The following is a 9604-nucleotide window of genomic DNA, read 5'->3' as shown; positions in this document are numbered from 1 at the left end:
ATTATTCTCGTTGCATTCCTCTAAAACCTGTGACAAAAGACGTTCATTTTGACCCGAACGCATGCATCATAGGGATGGAAGTATGAAACTGCAATAGTCACAGTTACCTTTTGGTAAATACATTTCAACTCGAAAGAGCAAAATAACGTAGATTGCAGCAGTTGCCCGTAGGTGTGGGAATGATCTTCTGCAGAGATACTAAGAGTGGTTTGGGCTTTCAAGCCGAGGTTTACTCTTAACCACGTCCATATAATATAATCGAGTTGTCTTCCCTTGGAGGAAAAAACACACATGCTCACAGCCAAGTTTTGAGTTTCCTCGTGCCTACACAGTACTAGAGAAATCCCATAGTTGTGAAGGAGGTTATGTTGCGCGTGCATAGTTAATAATTTGTTTCGCAAACGATGTTATTGTTTAACGGTAGTGGAGGAGGCAATAAGATGAGGCACTTACTGAGATACTTGAGGAGGAAGCGCTTGCAGTAGGTAGTGAAGATGGATTAAGGAAGGAGTGAGTAGTTGCGTTGCAGACTATGTGTGCATGTGTAGGAAGTGTTGGAGATGGCGAAACGTGATTATGTCCTCTTCTCCCTCGGGGATCCAGAGCACAACCCACTTAACCATTTGGAATTTTGGGTAGTTGCAGGGTTGGACCAATTCAAGCCTCCAAACTTCGTAGTTGCTTCGGTCTCCAAACGCAATCAGAGGAGACATTCGCGAGTGCCAACGTGTATGGGAAGGATTGAAGTTGGCGATGGAGGTGCAACGGCAATTTTCAACAGGTTTTGAAGTTGTTTAGCAATGTTGGCTTGTTGTCAGTTGGAGTCTCTCTTTCCTTGCAGCATCCATAGCCACATTTGATCATTGATCTTAAGCTTCATCATCTTCATCTTCATCTTCTCAATTCATGGACATACAATAACGTTTCTTAGTAGGTTTTTGTAGATTGAATCACAACATTTGGGCATGAGCTTGTAGATCTAAGCTCGTTAGCTTGTTGTCTATTCAAGTTTAATCTCTTTCCCTGTAATAGCCATAGCCGCAGCTGATCATCTTTGTGGGCTTCGTTGTCCTTTTACTGTTGTTGCTACTTCTCACTTCTCTTATCACCAAAGTTTCTTGGTTTATTCGCCGTGGCACTGTGGGAGTTTTTGTACACGAAATACCACAGTCTAGAGGAGTTTTAATGCTCACACAGACGTAGAAACCGCCTGGATAATGTGATGGATTGCCATCGCTTGCAGACCGCCACAGCCTAGAAGACGCATGTCATTGGCAGCAGAGCAATAATTCGTTCTAACAACTCATCAGGAAGAACACTCAAGAGGTCTTCACTAAGGGGCTCGCTGAATTGCCGTTGGAGACAAAGGGATAGGCATCCACCCAATATTGTGTGCGTGGGATGGCAAGCAAAGGTCTTTCCTTACAACAACCATAGCCATAGTTGATCATTCATCATCTTCTTCTTCTTCTTCTTTTCTTCTTTTTCTCAATTCTTTATGGCCATAGTTTCGTAGCTTCCAAGCTCGACATAAGCCTTTCTCTGCATTTTTGGCTAGATCTTCCCAAAAAAAATTATTCAGCAGGGCTACATTGTCTTTTTTTCCTTATCTTCCTTATCTTTTTTCTTCGTTACTGACGAACTTCTTTAGGGCAGGCCTAATGAATGAAATTCACCTTGTTCTTTGATGGATACATCGAGTACGATTGTACCAACGTGCTGCGCTTTCTTTGACCTCGGGAACTGGCCCTTCAACCAAACGAAGTTAGTTTTTAGGATGGGGATCGTAGGCACATGCCCAAAATCATGGCCGTTGGTGAAAGGATTTAGCTGATCAGCTAGTAGAGGTGATATCAAGGTTCTAAAGAGGTCTTTGAGAGTGACACTACAATGAAATGCTAATGGCGTATTAGAGCACAGCCACATGGGCCGCTAAACGTAGAGAAATTGGATCTACAGCGGAAAATTCTTGGCCACATGCAAACGAATGCTCTACACCAAAATTCGATGTGCATATCTTCAAACGGAGGTGCCAAAATATGCACCAACTGCCTTGAAAGCCACCCAGCTGGAGAACGGAGGTATGGAGGCTCAATGGCGGTGCCAAAAAACCCCCTCCGTTCACCAGCCAAAGCTCTCATGAGACGACCAGTGTTCACAGAAAACATTTTTCTCAACAAATCAAAAACCTTGGGGTTTCAAATTTTGAAGGTTTTTCCTAAGAATTTGCAGACCTTTTAGCTAAAATATAACTAAATTGCCTAGATTTTACAAAATTCAGAAAATATTTTTTACAGGTGAAAATGAAAATGTTAGAGGTTCGTTGTATATAGTTTGCAGGTTTTCTGTGAACACCGGAGACGACTCGCTGGCCTCCAAGGCTACTCCTCAACGAGTGTGCCTGCACATTGATATTAGGCAATCGATTAATAGCCGCACATGTCGTCTACGCATGGTACTCCATGCCGACACTTGTCGCCACACTTTCCACAGTTCTTAGGATCTTTGAAAATGTTCACGCGATTGCCGCTGCAGCAGTTGTCTTTAGGAGCGGAACATTTACGGCCACATCGGCCACAGTGAAGAACGTCAATGGCGAGGTCCTTACATCGGTTGTCGCAACACTTCACTGTAATAGAATGGTGCCTTGTATAACATACGAAAGGATCTGTATTACAGAAACCCGTATGGATCCGCGGACGTGAGCTTACATAGCTCTCCGACAATAGGAACGGCCTCCTGTGTTGCGCTGCGACGAGCTGTATGCAGGAGCTCTGCAGCAGCAAGAGAGCAGCCAAGATTAGAAGCGCGGGAGAGGCCATGGCAGATCGAAGTGCCTCAATGGTGATGTGGATTGCAGAATTGCGGATTTGGGCCATCCAAGGAGAATCGCCCAAGGGACTCGTGCAGGTGGTTGCAGTGTGCGGGCGCTTGGGCAGGGCCAAGAGCGATTTGTGGGTGCTGCAGGTGGGAGCAGTGGCTGGTAAGGAATGAGAGGAGCATGGGTTTTTGAAGAGGAGAGTGAGATGATTTGAGTGAGGCTTTTCCGTGGGATCCGCGGGGGGAACAATATCGTTGCTTTGGTGCACGTCTGCGACTGTTGTGGCTTTTGCGCTTCTTACTTTCTCAACTACAAGGTCGATTAGCAGTCCTAATGGTTTTGATCTACCATGTAAAAAGGTACTTTGGAGATTTCCTCGCAGGTTGGTTGGTTAGTGGCGTGTTGGCCTGATAAAGTTGCTAGATGTCGCTTACAGAGCGTTTTGTATGAGATATCCTTTGGGATCTTTTAAGTAATACAAGAGCAAACCACTTTCAATTTAAAAAAAACTACAAGGTGGCTCCTCCGTAGACTTGTTTATGAGAGCAACTAAGAAGGATGTATGTTTGTGTATTCTATGCAAATGTGGGTTTTACTCTACAAGGTGACTCCTCCCTTGACTTCTTACCTAGAGCTCGTAGAGGAAGGATGTATTCAATGTTACACGAGTAGGACACATGCACATTGCTATGGCACAACATGATTGTACGTTGTGGGAAGTGCATAAAATGAGAGGAAGCCGCGGCAGCCCAGTGGTAGGGCTGCCAACCTACTAGGGTGGCAGGCCTCGTTCAATCCCCTTGGGGAGTAGAGGCAGGGCAGGTTGCCTCTCGATAGCCTCAACTGGGTGTGTGAGTTGGGTGGGTGAGTTCAACAAAAAAAAAAAGTGTACAAAATGAAGGAATACTCTTAGATTATTGTTTACATGGCAAAGGAAAGTATCATTATGGGCTTGTTAGCATAGTGGTAGAGAGAACAACGTCAATTATATATAGTATAGATATGTGGCTTTTACACTACTTACTTTTCTCAACTACAAGGTGGCTCCTACGTTGACTTGTTAATGAGAGCAACGGAGAAGGATGTATGTATGTGTATTATATGTATATGTGGCTTTTGCGCTACTTACTTTTCGCAACTACAAGGTGGCTTCTGCATTGACTTGTTAATGAGAGTAGCGAAGAAGTATATATGTATATTATATATATATATATATATATATATGGCTTTTGCTCTACTTACTTTTCTCAACTACAAGCTGGTGCCTTTTGCATTGACTTGTTAATGAAAGTAGCGAAGAAGGATGCATGTATGGAGTGTTCCCAGAAAACATTTTCCTTAAGAGATACAAAAACCTTCAAGTTCAAAAATTTTAAACTTTTTTATTGAAATGTTGCAAACTTTAACTATAAGTATGCCTTGAATTGTGAGGGTTTTAAAACCTTCTATTGTGAAATTTAAATGTTAGCTTTTAAAATTTTCCATTCACCTAACCTCAATTTTTTGTGAATAATTGATATATGCGTATTATTACTAGTATGAAACTCGTGTGGCAAGCCATAGATATATTGTGCCATGAAATGTAGAATATAGCACATACAATGTTTAAAATGTTGAAATTCTATAACTTATGAGATGCTATTTATATTTTTCAACAAAGTAGAGCACATATAATGTTGGAAGTGCTAATATTATATATCTCATGACATACTATTTTAATTTCTATATACAGTAGAATAGATATATAATGTTTGAAATGTTAACATTACATATCTCAAGGCACATAATTTCTATGTCTTAATATGGGTGACAAATAAATTATTATTATTAAATAAAATAGTGATCATCTTCAAAAGTGTATCTTATAAATTGTTGCATTTGAAGAAATACCGATAGTATACCCTAAGGCTCATGGATTGTCCAATTTTGAAGAACAACTTGTCTATGCCCTTAAGAGTTCAACATCTGTGCGGACATGGATGAAGAAGAGCCGAGGTAAAATGTTGCCCCTTGAACACTGTATTCAAAATTTTTGGAATTTCTATCTTATTTTGGGCTTTGTTTTTTAAACAGACATCTCCGCTTCATATTCACCTAGTACACTAAAAAATGGGGGTTTTTGGAGCATTGCATATATTCACCTCCACACAAGTATGGCCAACAAAATAAAAATAAAGGTGTGGGTAGGAAAGAGAATTTAAGGCCAGGAAGGAAAACTCCTTTCTAATACAGTATTATGCGCATTTGACATTAAAAGAGAACTCATTCTCATTTTTCCAATTATTTTGACTACAAACATAAAAAATGAACTTCTCAATGATAAAAGTTTTAGATAATTTCTAATGTAATTATTATGTACTTCATCCTCTCATTACTTTTTCAATTGGTTGTTGATTCAATTTCTATTTAAGAATATTAACTTATTAGTTTCTTAAGAAATTATTAATTTATTTTCTAATTATCAATATCTTTGAATTAGTTATTATATCATTTTTGTTACTAAATAGTATCTTGATAATTATTTACCAAATAATTTATTAATTCTAATAAATATATTAATTTTAAAGTACATAAAGTAAATAACTTGTATATGATAATTCAAGTTGTTATCAACATAGCAGTGGTGTAAAGATACACCTTTTGTTGAAAATGATGCATTAGATGTCTCCTCTTATGACTCCAAATCTCTTTCAGAGTCATCCGACTCAATTACAGGATTTTCACATTAGGGGAGAAATGAGGTCTCAAAAGGGCCTCATAAGGAATGGATTAGGGGAGGATTATGAAACTTAATCTCATCCTATGTGGAGGGGTCATAATGGAGGGTCAAGTGGTTTTGTTAAGCTAGAGGGCAAGCAATAAAGAGGGAGGGGTCCAAAAAACGTCCAGTAGGTTCTAAATATTTGTAAGTGGTTAACTTATATGGACACATGACTGGTTGTTGGCTTGGTGGCAAGGGCCCCTGGGTGGGGGCTACATGGTCGCAGGCTCAAATCTTGTCAAGTAATCATAAATTTTTTGGAGGGTGGTGGGTTTATTAGGTGCCCAAGGTGGCGACTACATGCTACATGTCCATGTGGTAGGCCTACGTGATGCACGGCCTTCCCTCTGTCTACTGTACTCATGGGGGGAGCCACTTGCAGCCCCCCTTTTTGACTTTTTGGGCATGCCATAAATGCACCCCCTCCCCAAATTTTGAATTTTGGGGACACATGGAAGCACATGGTTCTCCCTTCCCACTCTTGGTGGTTTTCTCCCCAAAATCCATGGTATTTCATCCCCTTTTTTTATATTAAAACCACCTATGACCTAAGCATAGTAAATGCCACATGCCACCTCAACATATCATTGCCCCACACCTTCTAGCACTCTCATTGGTACACCTCAAATCCCTCTCAACACCTATTTCATTAATTTTGGACTTTTTGTGTTGTTTTTGGACGAAGCCCAAAAATCCTTCCCAAATGAAAACTTTACTTTATGAAAATATTCTTTCCAAATCAAAATTTTACTTTCTAAAAATATTCTTCCCAAATCAAAAGTTCACTTTGTGGCACTATCATATTCACATAAAAATATTGTTTTTTCAATCTATACTTTTGCACCAACATGCAAGAATTTGAAATAATCCTATATTAGAAATTCTAGTTATATCTAAGTTATTTGTTAATTTAATTATTTTTAATATTTTTCCTTGACGTTTTTCCTTCCCAAATCAAAAGTTCACTTTGTGGCTCTATCATATTCACATAAAAATATTGTTTTTTCAATCTATACTTTTGCACCAACATGCAAGAATTTGAAATAATCCTATATTAGAAATTCTAGCTATATCTAAGTTATTTGTTAATTTAATTATTTTTAATATTTTTCCTTGACGTTTTTCGTTGACATGATAAATCTATAAATCCATGAAAGGAGACTTAAATATTTCATGAAAATAACATTGTCACTCGGAAATATGCACAAAATTTAACAATACTTTTAATAAATAGAAAGAAGACATGATGCCATAAGACCCAAGTTTTGTATTGAACCAAAGAGGTATAATATCAATTATAGCTTTCTTTATATGATTACATTGAGAGACGTTGCTCTAAGCTAGAGTCTTTATATCCAAAATGATATAGATTGAACATATGTTTACAATTTAAATTGTTGCTCTTAAAGAGCCTCAATTCGTGCCATCTGCATAATTTGACACCCCATTGTCTTATTACTCAATGTCACGACAGTCCCTTGCCAGTTGCCATCTGCATAATTTGACCTAGGCTTGTCTTGCCAAGCCTTGCCGCTTGGGTGCATTGACTCCCCATTGTCTTATTGCTCAATGTGATAGTCCCTTGCCAGGTGCCATCTGCATTAACTCCCTATTGTCTTGCCAAGCCTTGACCCTTGGGTGACATCCAGTGCAAAATACAGGTGCCATCTGCATTAACTCCCACAAGTTATCTTGCCAAGCCTTGCCCCTTGGGTGCATTGACTCCCCATTGTCTTATTGCTCAATGTGATAGTCCCTTGCCAGGTGCCATCTGCATTAACTCCCTATTGTCTTGGCAAGCCTTGACCCTTGGGTGACATCCAGTGCATATTTTGACTCTCATTTGACATAGGAGGTGATGACTCTGATTATAATTGTCTTGGATTGGCTCCTTGCCTAGTACCCAAATAAAATCCTTCAATGGACTTCAATACAAAGCTTTAATCATGGACATTCTTCATTTGTGTTGTCTCCTTCTACTTCCTCCATGGCGAGCATCCTTAAAAATTCGTGTATATGCAAAATAGTTTGCTGTGGTATTTTTATTTTTCCTTCTACCTCATATCCCATGTGCTTCTTTGATTTCTTTGCCCTTGAATGCCAAAACACTATGATTGTCTCCGTCGAAACTTGAGAGACCGCTTTATCATTTGGGACCCACTCCTTCATTATACAATTAGTATATAATGTGTTGTTATCCATATTCTCCTTCCTGCCCTTTGGCTCATACCATACCGCTGTAAATGTTGTAGCTCTCCCTTGGTCATCTCTTTGCACATCAACTACTTTTGCAACCCAAAACTTCACATTCTCATATTCATCATCCAATGGCCGAACCACAACAAAAGAATCGACCTCTATATCTACTTGTGGCATAAACTCTCTCTTCTTCGGTCCACAATATGGACGTGGGAGTAATGATACAAATTCATTTTCAAAGACTGGAGCTGGGCGCAAATCGTTATGAACATTTGGCCAAAACATATTGCATTCTTCCTTGACATCCTTTGAGCCTCGCATTCTCTCAAGGTCCTTTATTAAATTTCGTGTCTTGTTAATTACAGTGGTAGTGTGTTCTCTCCTCCGGAGCATTTCCTCTTTGTATGCAATAAATGCTTTTAATCCATCTATTTCACAATTAGACCTCTCATTAAATTCTTGTATAGGAGCCCATGTTGGATACCTTTCCTTGCTGGGAATTGAAGTTAAGAGACTGTAAGGTTCTTCAGGTTCCCATTTTGTATCATGAGAATACTGTTGCCATTGCATTACGGACTTTTCATCTTTTTTAAAAAAACGAAAGTAGTGTGGATTGGTATGACCTGTCGATGCATCACCACCCGTTTGTATGAAAGGTAGAATGAAGCTCTTCCAATCATACATTCTTTCGAGCCTCTCACATACTGTACTTTCCCTTACGACCACCAACTTGCCTACCACATCTTCTTACCAAGTCATCTATTGTCTCCACATCGTTGCATTTAAGCTCCCTTGAGACTGTGCTAAAAACCTGATTGATATCCTCATGTGTATGCCTAACATACAAAAATCCACATTCGACCTCATTGAAGATTCGATGAGAAACTAGCATGGAGCAGAATGCAAACATGAGTACATTCTTATTTTCTCGCCAGCAATTATCAGCTTGTATTCTCAAAGTCGGTGGCAGGCGACCTTTTTCTGCATGTACATTGCGAATTGCCTTCATAATAGATGTTACAACTTGATTGCTATCATGTAGATGCAAGGAATCAATCCATATATCTGCAAAGAACTTAATTCCATGCACTAACACTCCACATAGATGTGTCTCTAGAAAGTGCTTTCCTTGTAATTTAGGTGGAGTGGCAACAAAACGAGGCAATGTTGTTGTATTCTAATCCATGCCATCTACAATAAGGCACATGTAGTCATCAGGATGCGAAATAGCTTGCTCCTTCCAAAATGCATATTTTTGTCTGGAATGTCGAATAAGGTCATGATGAGATTTTCGATTTTTTTTGTATAATTCCCTTTGATTTGGACATGTTGCACTCTCAATCGCTCGCTTTAAATCATCACAGACATTGCACTTTGACATTTTTTGCCTCCTTGGGATTTTAACATATCCAAAGTTCTTCTTCCAAAGAGTATACAAAGTATGAGAAGAAGCTACGGCATCCCCTCTTTGCCTTTGCTTTTCTGCAATAGAGTCAATGCTAAATTTGTTGCCGCCCTTTGCCTTGGTGACTAAATCCCAATATGTACCATGGGATAATCCAGTAATATTGCGATATGCCTTATTGCAAATCCTTTTTCCATTTACGAGAGGTTTTACCTTTTGTCTTGAACTTAGCCTTTTATTGCCATTCTGAAGAAAGCAAGAGAGACTTGTGAGAAGGTATTCATTTCTTTCGCTTCCTCTTCTTTGCCACACCTGTCCTCTACATTCCCTGATGTCTGCAAGATCAATGAAGCGCATACATCTTCGCTTGCAACATAGATATCCCAATGCACACAATTTTATGATATGAATGTGTGAT

The sequence above is a fragment of the Dipteris shenzhenensis genome, chromosome 5, assembly GCF_047967505.1.
Source record: "Dipteris shenzhenensis isolate YYH24624 ecotype China chromosome 5, Dip_SZ_1.0, whole genome shotgun sequence".
Lineage (NCBI taxonomy): Eukaryota > Viridiplantae > Streptophyta > Polypodiopsida > Gleicheniales > Dipteridaceae > Dipteris > Dipteris shenzhenensis.
Note: the sequence above shows the minus strand (reverse complement) of the source record.